At 45.0% G+C, this 24,088-nt stretch overlaps 1 long non-coding RNA gene across 2 annotated transcripts in view; it reads left to right on the top strand.

Annotated features, from left to right (window-relative positions):
* The window catches only part of LOC109269599 (uncharacterized), a 55,502-nt gene extending 32,062 nt beyond the window's left edge, over positions 1-23,440 (top strand). The window contains exons 3-4 of one of the 2 annotated variants that reach the window (XR_002081162.2): positions 22,556-22,650; positions 23,173-23,440. This is a non-coding gene — a long non-coding RNA (uncharacterized LOC109269599). Of the gene's footprint in view, positions 1-1,253; positions 2,636-22,555; positions 22,651-23,172 lie in introns of those variants that run through there. The other variant, XR_008421823.1, reaches the window with a different exon arrangement.
* The last annotated feature ends 648 nt before the right edge of the window (positions 23,441-24,088 follow it).

Raw genomic sequence — 24,088 nt, 5'->3', positions numbered from 1 at the left:
TACTGTACTGTCACTATTTTTTAGTTTAAATTTTTTTTAATGTTTACTTATTTTTGACAGAGAAAGAGAGAGACAGAGACAGAGGCAGAGACAGAGCATGAGCGGAGGAGGGGCAGAGTGAGGGGGAGACACAGAATCCGAAGCAGGCTCTGGGCTCCGAGCTGTCAGCACAGAGCCCGACGCGGGGCTCGAACTCACGAACCACGAGATCATTGACCTGAGCCGAAGTCGGACGCTCAACCGACTGAGCCACCCAGGCGCCCCATTATTTTTTCTTTTAGCTGTTCTGACAGGTGTATAGTGCTATCTCATTGTATGCTATTACACTGCACTTTCCTAATGGCTAGTGATGTTAAAATTCTACTTATATTCTTCTTTGCCACTCGTATGGCCTTTTTGGTCAAATGTCTCTGCGTGTCTTTTGCCCACTTTCCAATCACATTGCTGGTTGACTTTTAAGTGTTCTCTGGATATTAGAGGAATGAGACCTTGGTTTTTTGCAAGTATTTCTCCCCGGTTTATAGCTTGCTTTTTTTTTTTTTTTTTTTTTTTCTTAACAGGGTCTTTCACAGAGCAAAGTTTGAATTTTGACAAAGTCCAAGTTACCCATTTTTTTTCTTTTATGGGTAGTGCTTTTGGTGGTATGTCTAAGAACTTTTCCCAAAGCCCGAGGTCCTGAATACTTTTCCTACATTATCCTGTAAAATGTTCATGGTTTTTATATTTTACATTTAAATCTATGATACATTTGAGTTAATTTTTGTATAAGGTGCAAGGCTCAAGTCGGCTTTACTTTTGGTTTTGGGGGTTTCATTGTGTTTTGGGTTTTGCCTATGCATAGCCAATTGTGCCAGCACCATTTATCGAGAAGACTCTCCTTCCTCTATTGAATTGCATTTGACCTTTATAAAAAGTAAGTTGGCTGTACGTGCATAGAGCTGTTTCTGGGTCCTCTAAATTGTTCCCCTGATCTATGTGTCTATCTCTCTGCCAATACCACACAACCTTAATTACGATAGCTATACGGTAAGTCGTGAAATCAGGTAGAGTGGTTCCTTCCATTTGATTCTTCTTTTTCAGAAGGGTTTTACCTATCCTACTTTCTTTGCTTTTCTGTATAAATTTTATAATTATCTTGTCTGTAGCTACAAAAAATCTTGCTGGGATTTTGACAGGAATTGCATTAAGGCTGTATATCAATTTCGAGAGAATTGACATCTTTAAATATTTTTTAACGTCTATTTATTTTTCAGAGATACAGAGAGAGAGAGAGAGACAGAGCGTGAGCGCTGGAGCAGAGAGAGAGAGGGAGACACAGAATCCGAAGCAGGCTCCAGGCTCTGAGCTGTCAGCACAGAGCCCAACATGGGCTTGAACTCACGAACTGCGAGATCATGACCTGAGCCGAAGTCCGATGCTTAACTGACTGAGCCCCCCAGGCCCTCTGAGAATTGACATCTTTAATATGCTGAGTCTTTCAATATATATAAGTGGTATTGTATTTTTAATTCTGCCTTCCACATATCCATTGCTAGTATGTATACAATTACTGATAGGTGTACCGATATACAATTGATTTTGTATGTTGATCTTATATCCTGCAACCTTGCTTAAGTTGCTTAGCATTCTAGTTTTGTTTTTTTTAACAAAGTTCTTGTCATTTTCTAAGGTAGATCCATATGTCATCTACAAGCAGGTTGTTTTATTTCTTTCTTCCCAATTGTATCCTTTAAAAAAAATTTCCGTTTCTTCCCTTATTACTCTGGCCAGAACATCCGATACTATGTTGATAGCAATGGTAAGAGCGGACAACATTGTTTTCCTGATCTTAGGGGGAGAGCATTCAGTCTTTCAAATGAAGTTCGGTGTCAGCTGTAGTTTTGTAGATGTTCTTTATGAAATTGTGGAAGTTCTCCCATAGTTCTAATTTTCTGAGAGTTTTTATTATCAAGGGGTGCTAAATTATGTTGAATGTTGCTTCTGCCTCAGTCGGAATGATCATGTGATTTTTCTCCCTTAGCCAGTTAATATGGTGGGTCACACTGATCGATTCATGAATATTGCTTTCATAAGAAATAAGAACGAATTTAAAAAGGGAATTTTCTGTCCACCGTTGAAATCCCTGGATTCATATACCTTTCGTGTTTTACCTTCGTTATCTCCAATAATATACATTTCCTTTGTCTGTGCTCTGGTCCCACCCACAGAATTTAAGAATACGGTGAAGAATATGGGAATACAATAGAATGAAACCCAGAGGCATTGCTTCCTTCACCCATTTGCATAGCCACGTACTTGGCTTTCATGATCTCTCCCCTGGAGTATTCTAACAGCCTCCACTGGCCTCCTTGCTTGCTTCCAGCCTTGTTCTCTTCCCATTCATTTTCTCCGTAGCTATCTGTCACAATTGCTTTTTTTTTTTTTTTAACACATACATTTAATCATGAGACTTGCCTATTTAAACCTTTTTGTGAATTCTTTGTGTGCAGAGGATGAAAGGAAACACAAGCCCCTTCATATATGGTCCTGCCACTTCAGCCATTGTACTTTTTCTGTCACTGTCCTAAACTAGGCCCTAAAATCTAGCCACTGAACTACTCAGAGGTTCCTGAATAAACCAAATATTTTGGCTTCATTCATGTTATTTTCCTTTAATTTTCTTTTCTTTTTCTTTTTTTTTTTTAAGTTTATTGATTTATTTCGAGGGAGAGAGTGCATGAGTGAGCACGGGTAGGGGAGGGGCAGAGAGAGAGGGAGAAAGAATCCCAAGCAGGCTCTGCACTGCCATTGCAGGACCCAAGGTGGGACTCGAACCCTCGAACTATGACATCATGACCTGAGCCAAAATCAAGAGTCAGACGCTTCACCGACTGAGCCACCCAGCTGCCCCATTTTCCCCTAATTTAACTCCCGAGACAAAAATTTATCTATCTTTAAAGACAAAATAAAAAAGAAATCGCCATTTCAGACATCCAAGTTCTTTCTTGACTCTTCTATTTTAAAGAAAATGAATCACTCCTTTTTTTTATGTCCCATGGTCCTTTTACTCTACCATCCATGACCTTATTGATCTTCCTGATCAACAAGCATAACATATTTTCTGATAAGTATAATAATACTAATGAGGAAAATGGATAAAACATTTTAAATCAAGACTCCATAGCACATCTGACAATATATTATAATTACAGTATATTAAAATGCTCTGTCATCCTCTCCATAAGCACATTAGGCAGTAAAATATAATTACCATAGTTCCTTGATTTGAAGACACTATTGGTTTTAAGATGACACGTTTATTTACTAATAACTTTTTAAAAGAACCGTTAAACTACGTCAAATTTTTTAAACGACCAAACTTCTCCAGATCATCACGTTCTACTCTTTTGTTGAGTATTACAAAGTTTGAGTGTAAGTCTTCAACATACTGAAAAGCTAAGGGTCCTTCTGAATCACATCTCAACACCTGCAGTTTGCCCACCATTGTGGTTTAGTTCATGATCGGGTTGTAATCTGAACTGATGGTGGTGACCTCTTTAGGACCTTCAGGTAAGACCATTAAGTAGTGAAGTATATTAAACATTATCAGAGTTTCGTCTTTGTTTCTTATTTTGTTAAACTCAGAGTCTTGATTGCTCCATTATTGAAAGTTAAATGGCTTCTCTCTAAGTGACAGGAAGATTCGAACAAACAAACTTCTAGAACCTGAGTGACAATTCTTCATGGTGTGTGAATTGGTCACACCCATCTCTCCCAGGTTTGGGAAGTTCTGTCAGCTATTCCTGAGAGACTCGGCTGTTTGTACTGCCTGTGATCGCATTGTCTGTTGAAGAGAGGCTCTTTTCTTTGTGTCCAATATTAATGTTTTTTTTTTAATTTTTAAAAAGATTTTCTTTTAAGTAATCTCCACATCCAATGTGGGGCTTGAACTTACAACCTCAACATCAAGAGTCGCATGCTGTACCCACTGAGCCAGCCAGGCGCCCTGATATTATTTTGTTTTAATGCTTCATCACAACATAATCTTCTGAAAGACATTTGAAGCAACAATTAAAAATCCAAAGTTCAGTTATAGTTTTGTCACCAATGGAAATAACTTGCAGAGCCGAGAAAAGGATAAATAGATTCACTGTATGGCACTAAATAGTTCCATGCTTGGGCCTTCCCGCTTGTATTATCCCAGATGGTGACAACTGACTCTTTTGCCTGGCAGTTGGTAGGAAAGTGAGAATTGACGTTGATTGTAAATTGTAAGACACACTCCAATTCCAGAAATATGGAACGTGAACACTTTTGCACTTATAATCACAAAATTAAGATGGGTGCCAATGCCTTTGGTTCCTTTGCAAGACTATACGTCCCTTAGTTCTGCTATTTCTTCAATTTCATCTCTGTGTTGCTAAAGTCCAGTATGGTGCTTGGTATGTATTACGTGCTCAATAAATACTGTAGAAATAAGTGGGTAAATGCAAACTAGAAGCTAGTCAGGTAACTAATGGCACATGTTCATCTATCAGTTATTTAGTTGGACTGACATAGGTTTGAAAGAGTGGTTCTTGATTTATTCTTCCTCGTTCCATGGATTGTGATGGAGATGTTTTATTTCTCAATTTGAAGAAGTTCTTCTCAAATTCAGGAGTAAAAAGCTCACATAAATGGATAGAACTTTCTCACTTAATGGGGCGCCTGGGGGCTCAGTCGGTTAAGTGTCCATCTTCGGCTCGGGTCATGATCTCGCAGGTCGTGAGCTCAAGCCCTGTGTTGGGTTCTGTGGTGACAGTTCAGAGCCTGGAGGCTGCTTGGGATTCTCTCTCTCTCTCTCTCTCTCTCTCTTCACCTTCCCTACTCGTGCTCTGTCTCTCTCTTTCTCCCTCCCTCAAAAATAAATAGACATTTAAAAAATTTAAAAAAAAGAACTTTCTCACTTAAACTGTTTATTAATCTTTGACATGTGCTTCTATTTCTCTAATAGGGATCAGTTTACAAGCAAGTGAATAAACAAATAGCAAACAAATAGTAACAGGGCATTTTAGAAATATCTGATAGCTCTTATGTCCAGAGGTTGATTTTTCAAGGAAAGGTGTGCTGAAGGCTGTGATTCTCTATTGCACATCCATACGCGTGCGGAACACAGGCTAGTAAAGTCGTTATTGGCTGATCTGATAGAATTAAATAAACCAGTATTTCATGGTGCTATTCTCAACTGCCCTGTCTTCCCAGAGGCTCTTTAAAGAGGGAGGCATGAAAAGCCTGAGAGTGCAGTGTTCTAGTTAGCCATTGCTATGGGACAAACTATCCCAAGCTTATTGGCTTAAACCAACAACCATTTTGGGAGATCTCACAATTTAGGGCCTGAGACATTTCGGCAGGGGTCAGCAGAAGTATTCCATGCGGCATCACCTAAAATCACTCGGCAGTATCCAACTGAAGGCTAGGCTGGCCGGAAGAGCTCAAGCTGGCCTTAACTCACACGTCTGGTGGCTCGGCAGGTTGGACGAAACACTGAGTTCAGCTGGGACCGGCCACTGGCGTGCCTACGTGTGGCTTTTCTGTCATGGTGACCTCAGGGTAATTTGTGTTCTTACTTGGCAGCCCAGGACTGCATGATCGTTTATGAGCCAATCTCAGAATCGTGTCGTGGCACCTCCGTCACGTTCTATTGGTCCAAGCCTGCCCGGACTCGAAAGGAAGGGACACGCATCAAAGGAATGAGCATCAAAGGATTGGCAGGTTTGTTTCAAAACAGCATGGAGGTGGGGAGAATCCAACAGGAAGCCAGATGTATGGGGGGGGGAAGACTATGTGTCCCTCAAACCCGCAGGGCGTGATGAGGCTGCAAAGTGGAAAGATGAAAACAAGGTCAATCTGATAATGCGGTCACTGGAAACGACTATTTCCTCTTCTCAACAACTCAGTCTTTTCCTGTACTACAGATCCCTTCTCCAAACCCTGACCAGCGATCCCTGTGTTCCTGGTCTTTCCTCAGGTACAGGCTTCTTCTTCTTCTTCTTCTTCTTCTTCTTCTTCTTCTTCTTCTTCTTCTTCTTCTTTTAAGTTTCTTTATTTATTTTTGAGAGAGATAGTGAGCAAGCAGAGGAGGGGCAGAGAGAGAGAGGAAAGAATCCCAGGCGGGCTCTGCACTATGAGCACAGAGCCCGACTCGGGGCTTGATCTCACAAACCGTGATATCGTGCCCTGAGCCTAAATCAAGAGCCGGCTGCTTAACTGATTGAGCCACCCAGGCACCCAGGGTAGAGGCTTCTGCTCAGTTTCCTGGTCCACCCATTGCTTAAACTCTGGGGGCTTTGGGACAGTGGGGGGCATGGACAGACTCAGGGCTTCCCTGGCTTCATTAAACTGCCGACAGTTCCTCCATTTTCATCAGGGGGTCTCAGCTCTGTCTTCTGGATCCTGTCTTCCTTTGTTATTTCCTCCCCCATCTTCGGTCTCTTTCCTCTTCCGATTACTTTCCCGTTCCTAGATTTCTAGTTCCCCCAGGGTTCTCTTGAGGCTTTCCCGAAACCCAAGTGTTTCACCCCAAATTTCCCCAGCAGCAACTCTCAGGATAGCTGCTTGCTGAACTGTCAGGAAATCTGCAAGCTCGTTAGCTTCCCATGGATAGCCTCAACTTGGCTATGGTGCTACCGCCATAAACCAGCCCTCTCTGCCCCAGAACAGGTTGTTAAACACTTACCAGCACACCGTTGCCCACCTCGTTATGATTTCATTCTCTCTCCCTTTGCCTTCCCCCAGCTCTGTCTGAATTTAACTCGGCAATCACCTTGCCGTGGGGTCGCAGAACAGGAGTACTTGAAAACGTTAAAAAAAAGGGGGGGGGCGTGTTATAAAAGGGTTAAGGGCAAGTGGTTTCGCTTCTCTAAGCCCTCATCTCCTGTCTGTAAAGTGGTGACAACCCCATCTTTCTTGTAGGCGGTGGTGGCATGAGACCTGGCCGTGCAGATCAGTACTCAGCAAATAACTCCGTGCTTATTGGCTCACAGCCCCCTGCCGTTCCCCGCCCCGCCCAGCCGTGGGTTATTCATTTATTCACGGATACTTTTTGGAGTTGTGTGAAAAGCTGGCACTAGTGATTCATCAGTGATGTGTGTTCCTAGTTGAGAAAAATCATTTTAATGGTGGGAAAAGCTCACAGCCATCCATCCACACCCGTTTATACCGTGGCGAACTGTGAAAACTGGTTCTCTTTCTGCAATGCTAGACCCTGGGCAGTTTGTAGGCATTCTGAATACGAATTCTTGGATTGTTACCCATGCTGGTATTCTTTGACTTGGACAAAGCTACTATTCTGCTGGGAGTACCTACATAGCATGCGTCTACGTTTGACCTTGTCCTAATTTTGCAGGACCCACTTCCCAATGTGTTGAGGTCATTGTGCATTGAGATCTGATAGGAGTCAGTTGGGCAGAATATGTTAATAGCCCTTCTCCCCTCTACCCCAGACTCTGAAACACACGCATCCCATTCTATGCATCATCTGATGTTTACAACGGCTTTTGCCCAATGGAATTCCTATCTGATTCTTCCTAAAAGACTAGTTTTACTTGGGAAAAGAAATATTTTCTTATGCTAGTGTTACTATATTGATGAGATTAATCACCCCCTACTTTTAAAAATGCATATTTTAGGGGCGCCTGGGTGGCTCAGTCGGTTAAGCATCCAACTTAGGCTCAGGTCACGATCTCCCGGTTCGTGGGTTCGAGCCCCACGTCGGGCTCTGTGCTGACAGCTCGGAGCCTGGACGCTGCTTTGGATTCTGTGTCTCCCTCTCTCTCGGCCCCTCCCCTGCTCGTGCTCTGTTTCTTTCTTTCTCTCAAAAATAAGTAAACATTAAAAAAAGTTGAATGCGTATTTTAATAGCTAACAAGGATGTCAAGAAACGTATAAAATCAAAATAAAAGGAAAAAATAGAGGTTATCAGTCAGACTTTTGGAAATGCCAAGGTCCTTTTTTTTTGCTGCTCCATGGATCCTATGGTCAATTTCATTTTAGAGTCAGGTTGATGAAGCATGATTTACAAGGGGTAAAATTGACCCATTTTAGTGTCCAGTTCTACGACTTTTGACACACGCGTACGGGTATAGAACATTTCCATTCCTTCCCCCAAATTCCCTAAGGCCCCTGGTAGCTGGCCCCCTTCTCCCATCGCAAGCCCAGGCAATCGCTGATCTGTTTTCAGTTCCCACAGTTTTACCTTTTCCAGAAAGTTATGTTAATGGAATCATACAGTATGTCGCCTTTTACCTCTGGCTTCTTTTACCCAGCTAATGCATTTGAGATGCACCACGGTGCACTTGCACCGGTGGTCTGTTCTTCGTTATTGCCGAACAGCATTCCACTGTGTGCACATACCACAGCGCGTTTATCCATTCACCAAGTTGAAGGACATGTGGGTCGTTTCCAGGTTTGGGCGATTATGAATCAAGCCACTATACATATCTTCATACAGACTTTTATATGAACATAGGTCTTTATGTCCCTTGGGTAAACCCGTGGACCATTTCCTTGGCTTCCCACAACTCCTATGGTTCCCCTCTATCTGTTGCCTTAATCCGTGCCTGGAGAGTTGAGTACTGTTTCCACTTCAAGCGGAGACGAGTGGGTTCCAAAGTCAGGGAGAAGTTTCAGTATGTAGGTCTCCAGACCACTGACATACCCTCGATGGAGACAGGAAAATAAATAATAAGCAGAGAGATAGATGGAGGAAGGAGAAATGAGGACGAATAAGGCGAGTGAGCATGAGACAAGTCTCCTATGTCAGGTGCTGTAATTAAGGGCTTCTTCTTAATTAGCAGCCCAGCTGCCTATAAAATTGAATTGTGCTTCTCTGCTTATAAACTGGAATCGTGACTCACTGAATTATGATGTGCTTAAATCCACTCTTGCCATTTGGGCGTATGAGCTAATGCATTGCAGCTGATATCTGGACCAAAGTGAAATGATTAGGAGGTCTCTGGTCATCAGAGATTTTTATTAATAATCCTATTTGAAGAACAATAATAGCTAACACTTACTGAGCACTTGCGTGCAGCAGAAGCCGTCCTCGGGACTTCACATATACGAATTCCCTTAATCATTACAACCTTAAGGGCCAGAAATAACGTCCCCTCCTTTACAGATTTTGCAGAATCCGAGGCCCAGAGAGGTTAAGGACAGGTAGGAACCGGACAAGCCGCTTACAAACACGGGCCATCTGGCTCGAGAGCCCAGTTGCTTAGCCACTGGGCTATCCTGTCCCTATCTGCCTGCCATTATGAGCCAGGCACTTGGCTCTCTTTGGTCTTCATCCTGGCCCAGCAAGGTGACTTCTCATGATCCCTATTTTTCAGATGAGAGAATTGAGACTCAGAGAAATTAAGTAACTAGGGCAAGGTCTCCTGACTGGCGGGTCATGGAGCGGGGAACATAATCCAAGCCAATCTTCGTGCTCTCTACCACCCTTCCCTGCCTCTAATAAAATTACCTGGTTTACCTTGGACTTGACCCGAGTTGAGAGGCTGTCGAAGACATGAAATGAAGATGAATTTGTCTGATTCTCTGTTAACCTGCTGTCTAGGCTCAGCACGTGCTGCCTGCATGTTTCCTGCTAGGAGCTTGTTCCGCTCAGCCTACTGGCCCCGGGGAGCATCTCTATGGGGAGCAGGCAGCCTATTGTAAAAATATTCTGATTTTTACCTGGCCCTTTCTTGAACAATAAACTCCCCTAGGGAGGTTGGGGAGAAAAAATAACCCCAAAATAAATACTTGTTAAGGATATATTTATAATATAAGTCCTGCTGCATTCGACTCAAATTTCTTTAATAGGCCGCTTATTCTGAGCACCATGCTTACTCTAATTAGTTTTTTCATCATGTGATGCTGGTCTCTGGAGGAAGAGAGAGCTTGAAAGTTTGAGCAGCAGCTACGGGTATAAAACCACCAAATAAGCCCATCATTCCCTTGGCTGAGCTTCTGAGAGGGGGAGGGTGATGGCCAGCCTGGTCCTTATCAATCACACGTTCCACAGAAATGCTCTGACGTGGGGGAAGCTTGCTTTTTATTATTTATTTTATCATTATTGGGCATCTTCTTTGTGCTAAGCTCTGTGTTCAGCACTTTTGGATGCTTGCTATCTCCGGTTCCCACAACAGACTTTATGTATACATCTGTCTCTCTTCTGAATTATGGGCTCCTGAGTGTAGGAAAATATGTCCTCAAGGATGAATTGGTTCTGGTTTTCTATCATCCAGGAGCCCCTAGTTTAGCAGGAGAAACTGACTGACACACACACACACACACACACACACACACACACACGATCTGAAAATATGGCACACTGTGATAGTGCAATGTTATTATAACAATAATAAACATTTAAGGAAAGGGTATCATGGTCCCGGCACTATGCTAAATCCTGCACATGTTTATATGCTTCTTTAATCCTTCGTAAAATCGGCACTGTATCAGTTATCTATTGCCATAATAATGCTGTGTAACGACCATAAAACCTCAGCGGCACGCAACAACGTTTCTTTTTGCTCACAAATCTGTGTATCAGCTGGGAGCTTCCGCTTCTGGGGCAGCCGGCTGTTGGCTGAGACACCTCAGCTGGGTTCTCTCCTGCCTCTGGGCAGCCAGGGACCGGCCCGTTTGGGAAGGTCTCAGATGAAATGTTTTGCCTCTGTTTTACTCAGTCTCTCCTCCTCCAGCATTCTCATGACAGTGTTGGGATTCCAAGGAGCATAGAAACCTCTGGAGGCCGAGACTTGAAGCTGGCAGGTGGTCGATTCTGCTACATTTGCACTCGGCCAAAGCAAATCTACAAGGGTACATTGCCCAGATTCAGGGAGTGGGCAATAGGTTCCACCTCTTGATGAGAGGCACGGCACGGTTACATGTAAAGAGTGTGGCTACCAGAGGGGTGAAGAATTGTAGCCAGCTTTGCAACCTACCCAGGGACTATTATCCCCCTTTTACAAATGAGGGGACTGAGCCATTTAGAAGTACCTGAGCTCACACAGAAAATTGTAACCTGCTCATTAACACACATCTTTTTGCCTTCCTCTTTCAAAGAAGCCACCTACACCCTAGCCCTTGTTTCTGCTTGTGTCAGAAATCAAACCAAGTCGCCTTGAAGGATGGGTACGATATTGACAGATGGAGGGAGGCTGGTGCAGGGGTGTAAGCACAGGGTCTTGCTTCAATAAGGTCTTGAAGCTGCTCTAAGCTGGTCTATTCTGTGTGTATACAAGTGCTCCCCAGAACATAGGATTGATTCTGTAACAGCAGCACACGTGTTAGCAAACACGACGGGAACCCCTTACCTAGTTACTCATTATGCATGTTTATATTTTCTCTTTCCTTTTTAAAACATTAACTTCACTAGTTAAAAAAGAAATTCAGGTGGACTGTAGAAAAATTGGGTGTGCAAAAGTTAAGTAAAAAGAGAGAAAAAAACACATACTCCTCCCACACAGGCCATTTCTACTAAGTTTTCTTCTGTATTTTCTTTTTGTTTTTTCTGGTAGGCATATTTTAGTATATTTCATAGACGTTACATATTGAATTCTGTCTTCTCATTTTTCCCTTACTATCAGAGCAAAAGCATTTTCCACTACTTACAAACCTTTAGAAATATGACTTCTCATGACTGTTTTATATTATGTGAATATCACATAGTTTTACTTACTCATTTCCCCCACTTCTGGACACTGAGTCTAAGTTTTCTTTGTGCAAATATGGCTGCATTGGCATCTTTGTTCAATCACAGATTATATATTAATCTCAGATCATTCCTTTTCAGATTGATTCCTAGATAGAACTAGTAGGTTACAGGATTCACAAGCTTCTGGCCACCAAAATCTTAACGTTAACATTTAGGTTTTGCTCAGCATAGATATCCATCTCAGTACCTGAAGAGGAACGTCTTTCATATAATCAAAATATATTTATTGAGCACCTATTATGTTCAGGCATGATTCTAGGTACTGAAGACACAGCAATGAACTAAACAGACAAATCCCTGACCTGGGTAACTACAAGATGAACCTTGAACAGCTGCTAATGTTCAGAGAGTAAGGAAGCACCCCCAAAATGTTGAATGCATGCCTCAAGGACACAGAGCCCGCTCAGAAGGGTTCCCGCCAGCAAAATCTGGGACATTTAAGTGCCAAAAAATTAGAGACAACAGTGAATTATAAATCATTAAAAAATAGAAATAGATGAATCCGTTTTAACAATGGGCAGATAAGGGAGAAGGGAGGGCTCTTGTTTCTAGTAAAAGGCCAAGTCCCCCTGGTAGGTGTGCATGGAGCGCTAACGTTCGAGATCACCTCTTACCAGCACCACAACGAAGGTAGGCTCAGGCAAGGATCGCCAATGGTTCTAAACCTAGGAGGTAATTTTCATAAGCAACAGGAGATTTGTATGGGCTTAAGTGTCTCTCTAGAGATTGGTCATCAGTGATTATTATAGTGCCGAAGTCAGACATCACCTTGACCAGATGATTAAAACTGACATCACCCAGGAGGGGCAGGTGCATGCTGTATAGCTCCAGATGTCCTTTATTGAGAAGGATACACATCGCCTATGGCAGATTCTGGCAGGGAATGTAGATGCTGAAGCTATGAGGACACAGCACATGAACTCCAAATGAGGAAACTTCTATTGAGAGAGAGAGACAGAGACAGAGAAGCCCCCTAGTCTTCAAAAGTGCCGATGTCATAAAATACAAAGGAAGGCTGGGAGGGAGAAATGCTATAAAGCACAGAATTGGGTCAATTGACATTTGGGGCCGATTGACATTATTGGGTCAATTGTCAATTGGAATACAGCAAGTAGATTCAAGTGTTTTAGCAGAGTTAAATGCACGAAAGTTGATACCTGTACTGTGGTTATTTAGGAGAATATCCCGGCTCTTGGAAAATATACCCGGAAGTAACTAGAAGTGATAACATGGTTATATGAGAGGGAAGGAGTAGGTTATAAGGGTGAATCTGGGAAAAGGCTGTTCTTTGTACTATCGTTATGTTGGCCACTTTTCCGTGTTTGAAATTATCTCCAAATAAAAAGTTACGCAAAAAACCTCTGACCTCACTGAGCTGGCATGCATTAGGATTACAAAAGGAGTGGACAATAACTGAACCCCCATACTGCAATGGAAGCTGCTTGAACGTTTTTCTAAACACGTACTTAAGCATAATCCTAGTATCACCTTCTAGTACCCTCTCTAGGCTAGGATGGGCATCCTCAACCAGAGGAGTGGAGGTTCTCCGTCGGCACCTCACTTCTTCGTGTGTCTGTCCACCTCTCTTCCCGCCACTGTTCTACGTGGTAGTATTTCTCAGTTTCAGGGCTTTGACCGTCAGGCCCCAGCCAGGACGGTGGGAACCTTCTGAGTATTTACAACAGGGAGGGGCACCCGGCTGGCTCAGTCGGTTAAGCATCTGGCTCTTGATTTCAGCTCAGGTCATGATCTCATGCTTAGGGAGTTCAAGCCTTGTGTCAGGCTCCTCGCTGACAGTGCAGAGCTGCTAGGGATTCTCTTTCTCTCTCTCTCTCTCTGCCCCTCCCCTGCTCGCTCGCTCTCTCAAAATAAATAAACAAACTTTGTTTTAAACAGGGAGCTTAATGCTGGCATCGGTTGGTCGGGTGACGGAAAAGTTGAGAAGACAAAGGGGAGAGTGAAGTGGCCCAGAGATTTGCAGAGGCAGAAAGCCACTGCCACCCCTTTGGAAGGACAGAGGGAGACGGCAGTGCTGCTGGAGCCCAGGGGCTGGGCGGGGCTCACCTGGCAGGTGCAAGGACCACCGCAAGTCTGTCTGTCTGAGCCACGCGTTGCTGCTGCTGCTGGAGGAGGAGGGGCGGTTCAGAGGCAGAGGGAAGTCCCTGCTTCTCCCTTCCTTGGGTTCCGGTCTCTCACTACTGCCTCCTAGTGGCTGCACCCAATGCGAGCCAGCTAACAGGGCAACCTGGGAAAAGCAGCTGGTCAGGGTGAACCCATCTCTCACCCTCTTTTTTTTCTTTTTTTTAAGAGTTTTTTTTTTTTTTAAGTTTATTTATTTTTGAGACAGAGGGAGAGAAAGACAGAGAGCAGGGGAGGGGCAGATCATGACCTGAGCCCAGATCAAGAGTCAGACACTTTAACCCACCGAACCACCCCCCCGCCCCCCCCCCCCCCCCAGGGCGCCCCTATCTCTCACCCTCTTAACACACATACTTTGCAGGATACAGAGCCGAGGAGAGGAAAGGTGGAGAAATGGATCTTAGGACACCCACTCCCCTCTCTTTATTGTGATTTGCAGATAGTCCCTGGCTTTGCATACACAATGTTCAAAATCCCCTTAACATGTTATCTTTAGGGAGGCGTGGCTTCTCGCATATCTTGTAAGGTACATTTTTGGTCTAATTTCTCGGGTCCGTGACTCTGTCTCCCTACACTAAGTTCTCCCCCTGTTGGCTGCTATCCCTGGAGGCTGACCTCCACCAGCTGTGGCTTCTGTGGTGGGGCAGAGCTGTCTCAGAAGCCTTGTCTAGTGTTCACCTTAGAGTTTCTACTGTGGCTGCGTCTTTGGGCGTGTTAATCATGCACCTCTCACTCTCTGTCTCTCTGGTCCTGTTATAATTTCCCAAATGCCATCTGTAACTATGTGAGCGGTGTTTTAACCCCCTTTGGTGGAAAGAGTCTCTTCATTTGGGACCTGGTCTGAACGCAGAGTTCCCCATCATGCACGTCCTGTGTCCCATGATTGAACACAACCCCGCTGTCACCACTCTGCCACAGTCACGTCATGCCCAGTGGTGTTTTTAGCCTGTACTCTTTTGTGGTCTTGTATCCTGGAGTGGAAATGATGGGAGCTGGGCTCCCATTTTCCCTGGAAAAGGCATTCATTCTTTCCACATCCACACTACAGATGACCGGAATATTTGAAACAGGGACATATTGGAAGGAGCACGGTGGGAGGACAGGTAAACACTCTATCTCACGGTGACTAAATGTCAGCTATCTAGAAGCCCCCAGTTCTCCTAGCCCGCGGTCATGATGCCCTTTAAGATTTAAAGAAGGTTCACTCAAATTTTCCCATCTCACTTTTGTCCCAGATCAACATCCTTCCCCAAATCTTTTACACTTTTCTCTGTGGCTTTAATTTCCTCCTGGCCACCTCTGGTTTCAGTTTCTTGCTTTCATATAATTCCCCACCTCCATTCTACATCCTTTGGTAGAGGGGGGCATGCTCTTCCTTTTCCACATCGCCTGATTGATTTCGTTCTTAACATCGCACCGGTCTTTGACCTGGGAGGCCATTGTGTTCCAAATGCATAGCCACAAAGTGGCTTCCCAATCCTCATTGGATTGTGACCAGAGTGAGAGATAAGCATGTATCGATTAAGGTTGGTCTGTTTCAGGCTTCCCTGCTACCACAGCTAGTACTGTTTACTCAAATACACACACTCCCCTCGAAGTCCTTCTTGACATAAGGCATAGGAAGCTTCTGGCGATATTTTGATTGTATGGGGGTTGCTTTTAACTCAGTACAGCACAGGCACACACATGCATACACACCCCAACTTAAAATTAAACATTAAAATCCCTACTCTCGATGGCCGTCGGCCATGAGCTTCTTACTGGCTGGTCTTCTGCATAAAACCGTGATCTAGGGGCACATGGGTGGCTCAGTCGGTTGGGCGTCCGACTTCGGCCCAGGTCATGATCTCACGGTTCGTGGGTTCGAGCCCCGCGTCGGGTTCTGTGCTGACAGCTCGGAGCCTGGAGCCCGCTTCGGATTCTGTGTCTCCCTCTCTCTCCGCCCCTCCCCAGCTCGTGCTCACACTCTATCTATCTCTGTCAAAAATAAATAAACTTTAAAAAATTAAAAATTAAAATCATGATCTATCCCCATATTCTACCTTCTTTCCTTTTTGTCATCTCTCCTTACGTCCTCCATTTTAGCAGACAGCCCCCAAACTAGCCACTGACCGCCAACGTGTGCACAGGACGGGGCGGGAGTGGGGTGGGAGGGGAGAACGCCACTGGAGGGTTAGACGATAGGTGTCCCTTGTGAAGAGGACAAAGTAAACACGATAAAAATTGAGAATAACCTGGACAATTTTCTGCTCCCCCAAACATCCACCTCATAGCCTCTAATTCTGTGCTTTGTTCTTTTAGACCCTGAAAGCTTTTTGGTCTTCAATAATTCTCTATTAAAATGCAAATACCTACTGGGAGTTGTTAAGCCTTATTAGTTAATAGTTGACTGTTGCATGAGCATAGGATCCTGCTCTAATGGGGTCAGATCGGCAGCGGGATGGGGTGCTACTGTGGACACACAGATTCAGGAAGGAGACAGAGTATTTATTGAGGGGGCGGTTATTTGGCTCTTTCTTATATTTTGACCAGAGGGAACTCTGCTCCCCATTATCCAGAACCCTCTCTTTGCCTTCGGAAGACAAGTAGTTTGAAAATGGTTGCTTTGTTTCTCCTTGACCTGAGCACAAATTGAATTAAGGAGAGATGCTGGAGTGTCCCTGCTTCCCCATGCCTAAATTAGAAAGGGTAAAAGTAATCCAAGGAAATTAGTACAATGAATCCCCCTCCAGTCTAATTTTAGCTCCATTTCATAGCACCCTCCCCGTGGGCCACAGGTGGCCCCCGTGGCTCAGCGGACCGCAGCAAAGCCCAGACATGGCCAGGATGATGAGCGCGCTTCCCCTGTGGTGGGAGGGAAGCTGAATTCCTATGAGACGGACTTGCCCAGGTGAGCCCATTAGGGAGCACCAAAAGAGAGTGCAAGTGCACACTGCCAGTCGGTCCCAACCCCTGGGCAAACCGCAGAAACCCAGCGGGACCTCTAGAGGGAATGCAGGCATCCGTCCATCAGCTGAGTCCCCGGGGAAGCATCTTCTTCGTCACCTGTGCTCTCCACCGCGCCCGCCACACCGGGGAGCGCCTGCGGCAGGAGCCAAGTGGCCTTCATGTCCAAGCGTAGGCGCAAAATGGCGTTGAGCGCCACGAACAGGTGACCTCGCGGGACCATTCCGAAGCAGAAGTGGAAGATAACGTGAGGTCTTCGCCACCTTCCCGCCCCTTTCCTCCAGAATTCCGTTCTCCCTTTCAGATCGGATGTTCAAAATAAGTTACAACCAGCAAGGCATCAGCACCCGCCAAGGTGCAAACAGCCTTGCTCGGAAGCAGGGTCCCCGGAGCCACCTGTTGTGCCCCATTAACTCTTTCGTTCCCGGGGGGCGGGTTCCACGGGGGCCAAGGCATGCCCAGTTGGCTCAGAATAGCATTATCCACCAGTGTGGAAGCATTCCAATATTTTAACAACCTCTGGCTGTCCTGGCGTGCCCTGCCCCGCTCCAAGCACCCTGCTCTAAGCTCGGAAGATGTGCTGAAAGTGAGCCTAAGGGACTTCAGCTGTCAGTGGGCCTATGCCCTTGGGGGTGGGTGGGCCAGGGAGCTCAGTCCTAGAGCAGAGCTGGGGGTTTTACACAAGAGGCTCAGGACCTTGTGGCTCAAGAAGGCAATGTCTGGCAGGTCAGGCCACAGCCTCTCCTCGCTGCGGGAGGCATGGGCACCGGTTTCGGTACCCTGGGAACTCCCTGCAGCCTGTAGCGGTCCCGGAGAAAGGCCTCCTCTGCCATCGAGGTATTCGCTCTCTGTGCTTTCTAGCTTTTCCTTAGCTTATTTCCACCATTGAGGGGAAACTTCCTTCCCCCCTCTCCACAGCCCCTAGCCCCCTTTTCAAGGAAAAAAAAAAAAAAATCTCTAGGCAAGCCCACCTCGGCTGCTTGCTGGAGAAAGGAGAGGAACTGCTTCTGTTGTGTGCACATTAGATCTGGCTCACGTTTCCTACCTCCGTCCTCATTCGTGCCTCAGACCCGTCCGTCTGGTACAGGCGTAGGGAACTCTGATTCATAGGGGTCTTTACATGTAATCGTGGGCCGGCTCGGTAGGGGTGGGGAGACAGAAGGAGGAGAGCCGGGAAGTGAGCTATTTTCAGTTTGTCAAAAATCCAAATGGAAATTATAGATGAACGCAATACTCTTGTGTGCAACTAGGGAAATCCGACTTGAGCCGGCTTAGGGGGAGAAAAATGGAATTATTGGCTCATGAAATCAATCCACAGGAAGAACTCGGGTATGCTGAGCCTTGGGGACAGCTGGAACGGGGGCCTCAAATGTCACCAGGACATTCTCTCATTCTCTAGCTCTATTACCTGTGTTGTCCTCCGAGTGTGGCTTCATTCTCGAGACCAGTGGTTCTCTGCCAGGGATGGAGAGGGATTTTACCCCGCAGGGGGCACTTGGAGATGTCTGGGGGGAGGGTGGCATCCAGTGGGTGGAGGTCGCAGATGCTGCTAAACATACTACGATGCACGGAACAGCCCCCAAAACAAAAAGTTATCTGACCCCAAATGTCCATAATAGTTGAGAAACCTGCTCCAAGATCCCAGGGGGACTGAGACTTGCTCATTCTGCTCCAAATGTCAAAAATCAATGAAAAAAAAAGAGAGAAACCTTATGATTTCACCTTTACGTGGAATCTAAAAAACAAAACAAACGAACAAACCAAACAAAACGTGAACAGACTCACAGGTACAGGAAACAAGCTGTTGGCTACCAGAGTGGGGACCGGGTAGGGGGATGGGCAAAATAGGCGAGGGGGATTAAGAAGTACAAACTTCCAGTTACAAAATAAGTAAGTCATGGGGATGTCGTGTGCGGCATTGGGAATATAGTCAATAATACTGTAATAGCTTTGTATAGTAGCAGGTAGTGACTAGACTTGTCGTGGGGATGATTTTGTAATGGATGAAAATATCAAATCACTATGATGTGTAACTAAAACTAATAGGCTATTTTATGTCAACTATATTTAAATAATAATTAATAATGATAATAATAATAACAAATCCCAGGGAAGTTCTCTGACGGACTCAGCTTGGTCTGAGGGTTCACCCTTAGACTAGTCCAGAAGTCCAGAAAGGTAAGAGTTTAGATCATGAATACCCTATTTATTTATGTTTCATTTTTATTTTTTTTTAATGTTTATTTATTTTGAGAGAGAGAGAGAGAGAGAGTGTGTGTGAGCGGGGGAGGTGCAGAGAGAGAGACACAGAATCTGAAGCAGGCTCCAGGCTCCGAGCCGTCAGCACAGAGCCCAAAGCGGGGCTCGAACTCATAGACCGGAAGATCACGACCTGAGCCAAAGCTGGATGCTTAACCGACTGAGCCACCCAGGTGCACCATGAATACCCTTTTTAGAACCTCAACGTTGACACTGGGAAGAAGCATTCTCAGAAGAAAAAAGGTGAAAAGCAGGTGAAGAAAATATAATACAAAGTTAAACAAATGTTACTATTGAGTAAGTTCAGTTTATTTGAGAGATGGCATCTTTTAAAACGAGATAGGAGAGAGTAAGTGAAGAGAAGTGATCTTCGGTGGAGTAAAGTTTGGGAACCGTATGAATATTACCCTCCACTAGAGTACTGCACCGGCCAGACCCTTTTCCCCATTTCTCCCATGAAGAGAAGTCCTGGGGGACCCGTTCCCCGCTCAAATCTATGGGTGGTAGGTGGCTATTCAGATAAACTAATTATCGCTAATGTTTAGCTAGCTAATGAGTTATTCCTTCCCGATGACATAATGCCTAACCCCATTACAACGTGCATATCCTTTAAAAGGTCCTTAAAGGAGAAAATAATGGTAGAAATTTCAGGCAAATGGGAGCTTGGTGGGAAGATATTTTTGTTTCGGAGGCCTTAGATTTTGGGTTGTTCCTTTAGGTGGCAGGTGACTCTGTATCTGAATAAGATATGCTCAAGGTCAGCAGTTTCTGAAGGATATTCTACAGAACACTGAGTCCTTGGGGGTGGTACTAAGTGTTTCTGAGAATGAAGATTTCATGAAGGAGGAGGAGAAGGGCGGGGAAGGAAAAAAGAGAAGAAAAGAAAGACTTCATAATCTGATAAGTTGGGAAATACTGGGCTTAGATAAAATTTAGTGGGCTTCTTTATTATAGGACTCAGAGCTTTTTTTTTTTTTTTTAATGTTTATTTATTTTTGAGACAGAGAGAGACAGAGCATGAACGGGGGAGGGTCAGAGAGAGGGATACACAGAATCTGAAACAGGCTCCAAGCTCTGAGCCGTCAGCACAGAGCCTGACCCGGGCCTCGAACTCACAGACAGTGAGATCGTGACCTGAGCCAAAGTCGGAAGCTCAACCGACTGAGCCACCCAGGTGCCCCAAGGACTCAGAGCTTTTAACAGAACGGGTACTGTGACCCTCAAGAAGGGAACTCAAGTGAGCAAACTTTTTGGGCCAAGGAACTCTGTTTGCTGAGGCACATTGTACATAGGGTGTGATTACCCTGTTTTATGCCCCCTGTCCTTGCACGATTGTGAAAGGCATTTCCTTTCACGCCCCAAAGTGTACCAGTTTGGAGGGCAGATGATATGATTGCCCTATTCTAACAGGAACACACTTTGGGAAATGCTTTTTTTATTGTCATCTTTATTTGTGGGGAGCAGCTTTTTTTTTTTTTTTTTAATTTTTTTTTCAACGTTTTTAATTTATTTTTGGGACAGAGAGAGACAGAGCATGAACGGGGGAGGGGCAGAGAGAGAGGGAGACACAGAATCGGAAGCAGGCTCCAGGCTCCGAGCCATCAGCCCAGAGCCTGACGCGGGGCCCGAACTCACGGACCGCGAGATCGTGACCTGGCTGAAGTCGGACGCTTAACCGACTGCGCCACCCAGGCGCCCCAGGGAGCAGCTTTTTAACACCACCTTAAATCGGTCTTAGGAAGTCTCCTCTGGGGGCATATTTTCACAACTGAGGCATGGAGCTTAGAGTTGATTCACAGTAATTTCCAGATGAGCCCAGGATGAGAATGACTCAGAGCAATGGTTTCCCATCTTCCCCCAGAACACCGCTAACTTGATCCCTTTCCCCCCATCAGTGTTAGCATTCGGATGCCAGAATCAAAGCATGGACTGTTGAAAATTGGACAGATTGTAAGGTCATTGCATGGTTAAGGAATTGTTTGGTTGTAAGAGACGGAAACTCAATTTGAGCAGGCAAGAAAAAAGAAAAAAAGTAATTTCAGGAAGAAACTTTTGTAAGTAGAGGACAAATTTCAGCAAACAGAGCACTGTTGGGTACCTTGGGGGCTGGACCCTGTTTGTTGATGTTTCCAGGATTCTCTCATCAATCACAGCTTGTTTCTGCCTTAGCTTCAACACGCCCCACCACAGACCATGCTGCCTCTAGTTGCTGGTGACAGAAGTCAAATTCATGACCTTCAAGTATTCACATAATAAATACTAGACAAAACAAAGACGATTATTTTAAAATTAGAGCCACGAGCAAAAATGTTGAGCAGCACAGAGTGGTTTCAAAGGAGGAGAAGCCCAGAATGGTGGGGGTTTTATTTTAAAGCCAAAGAGAGGGACAAAAAACAATTCCTGTAAAAAAATCACCCTTGAAAGTCCTTAAATCACCTATCAAGTACAGTCTATGTGGTTTTATGTCCTTAACGCTCGATATATACAAATGACAGAGGCCTGCAATAATGTGCAGGAAATAATGAATAACATACAGGCAAAATACAAAATACAAAATACAAAATTCCAGATTTCTTACATAAAAGGCACAAAAGAAATAGAAGAATAAAGAAGAAAATACAGAAAGACTACCGATGGTTTCTTCAGTTGAACACCGGCTAAAGTATGCAGGTAAGAATTAAGGGGCATTTTGTACCAAAAAAGCATCTAGCTTTAAATACTAGCGTGATATTTAGGGCAGAGACCGTGAGCCGCCTCCAGGGAGAAGAGCCGTGTTGTGTCGAACCTCCCGCTCATGCTGGCTGGCGACTGGTTCCCTGAGTGGGAGGTAGAGAAAAGTCACTTGCCCTATTCTGTGTTTGTTTACTTCTCCTTTCTGTTTTCTCCCCCCCCCCCGCCTCCCCCTGCCTTCTTCTTCTCCTCATCTCGCCTCAGCCTTCTCTCCCTCTCTGTCTCTTCCACTGCCAACCTTCCCTTTAGACCAATATGGCAGGCCATGTAAAATGGTCGTGGAGAGCAGGAATTAGGGTTACACAGGTTTCAATCCCGGGTGGCTCAGTCAATTAAGCGTCTGACCTCTGCTCTCCGCTCAGGTCTTGATCTCAGGGTCATCAGTTCAAGTCCTGGGTGCAGCCCCTTGCTGGGTGTGAATCCTACTTAAAATGAATAAATGAAATTAATCTCACCACCGAGAGGACCTTGGATGTGACCTTGGAAAGCTCCTTAATCTTTCTGTGCCTCCGACCTAATACAAGGGCAATGATAGAACACACCCGGTAGTTTTCTTGTGATGATTACATGAGATAATGTGTACAAAGCCACTTAGACAGTGACAGACACCCATAAGCACTACCGTTAGTCTTCTACACTATCGTTTATTTGTATAATAACACCAACAGGCTCTCTGCTCTCTGAGGAGTTTTCCTGATTTTCACTTTGTTCATTTCCTCCCCTTCCCCAATTTTTACTTTGTTGTTTTGTTTGTTTCAGTTTTTAATCCATCTCTGGCTGGCTCCTACCTCTTGGAGAGAAAGCCTCTCTCCTTCAGAAGCCACACAGCGTCCCTCCCTCATCCATTCATTCAGGTATGCGTTTCACAAGTATTTATTGAGTGACTTCTGTGTCCCAAGCATTATTCCAGGTGCTGGGGATATAGCAGAAAACAAATCAACACAAACCCCTGTTCTCAGAAGCTAATATCCCGGAGGGAGAAGGAGGCTATGGGGGAAAAAGTTTCAAGTGCCCCTGGTCCCTGGTGTGTTTATGGCTGTCCCCCCATCTCCCGCTCCCGCTTGCTTACATCTCAATCCTGGATGCTACCTCCTTGCCATAAACACTTCGCTCTTGGGTTTATTTGTGAATACCTTAGGTTGTTCCAGAAGGAATTTCAGGCAGCTTCCTTGCCTTTTGGCCTCACTGCTTCCAAGTGCCTTGTTTCCTCCCCTGCCATGTGCTGTGATTTTCTTCCTAGGTGCCGTTCAGCTTTTCCAAGCCGGATCCACCTCCTGCCTGGTCCTTTCAGAGTCCCTTTCTTTGGTGCAGGCACCAAATCCCAATTTAGCAACACTTGTGATTATAATTAATGTGCTGTTTACTCCCTCTTCCAGATCATTAATGAAGATGTTAAATGAGACCAGAATGAAACCGCGTCCCCGTGGCATCCCGCTAGACACCTTCCAACAACTTGACACTCTGCCATTTGCTGTTTCATTACCCTTTGTTTACCTTGCAAACACAGGCCCTCGCTTTTGAAAGAGGCAGAAAGCTTGATATTTCTATTGCTGCAGAGATGCCACTGAAGGGTGGGGACATGAAAACCTGGCGTATTGTAAATACGTCCTTTTGAGTTTGAAATAAACGTGGATTACAAATTGAGCATTGTCAGTAAATACTTTCTTGCTCTCCCTCCTCTCAGATGGCTTTGTTTTCCCTGGACTTTGCTGCAGCTGTTCTGTCTTTTGGAGCAGGGAGAAGGCTAGATGTTTGCTCTTTGCAAAGATGTTGCTTGTATCAGCTTAACTATGAACTGTGAAGTTACTTTGTTACACGTACAGGCTGTGTTCATGGGCTGCCTTAAAGCCCTATGTTTTTGGCCATGTAACCTTGCAGTGCCCTCCTGCTCTGACCCTAGCCCGGCCATGTGACTTTCTCTGGCAGACAGAATTTTGGCAGACATAATGCAGGCATAAGCTTGGGGGAAAAAAATGTCTCTGCTTGCATTTTTGCACCCTCCACAGTCGCCATAAAAACATGCCTGGGAGAGCCTGTTGGAAGACAGAACACATGGACAAAGGGCAGTTACCCCAAATGTCCAGTCAACACAACTGGATGACCACCAGATACGTGAATGAGCCCACCCCAGATGAGCAGAGCCTCCTCGCCAACCAACAGATGCATGAACAATAAGTATATTGCTTATGAGGGCTTCTTGTTTGTTACACAGCATTAGCCGTGGCCATAGATAGCTAATACAATAGCACACATTTGGAGTCTCCCGGACTAGAAACTCATTGATCTCCTAAT

This window comes from Panthera pardus, unplaced genomic scaffold, assembly GCF_024362965.1.
Source record: "Panthera pardus isolate Hobbes unplaced genomic scaffold, ASM2436296v1 HiC_scaffold_13, whole genome shotgun sequence".
NCBI classification, from domain to species: domain Eukaryota; kingdom Metazoa; phylum Chordata; class Mammalia; order Carnivora; family Felidae; genus Panthera; species Panthera pardus.
This window is presented reverse-complemented; position numbering and strand designations above follow the sequence as displayed.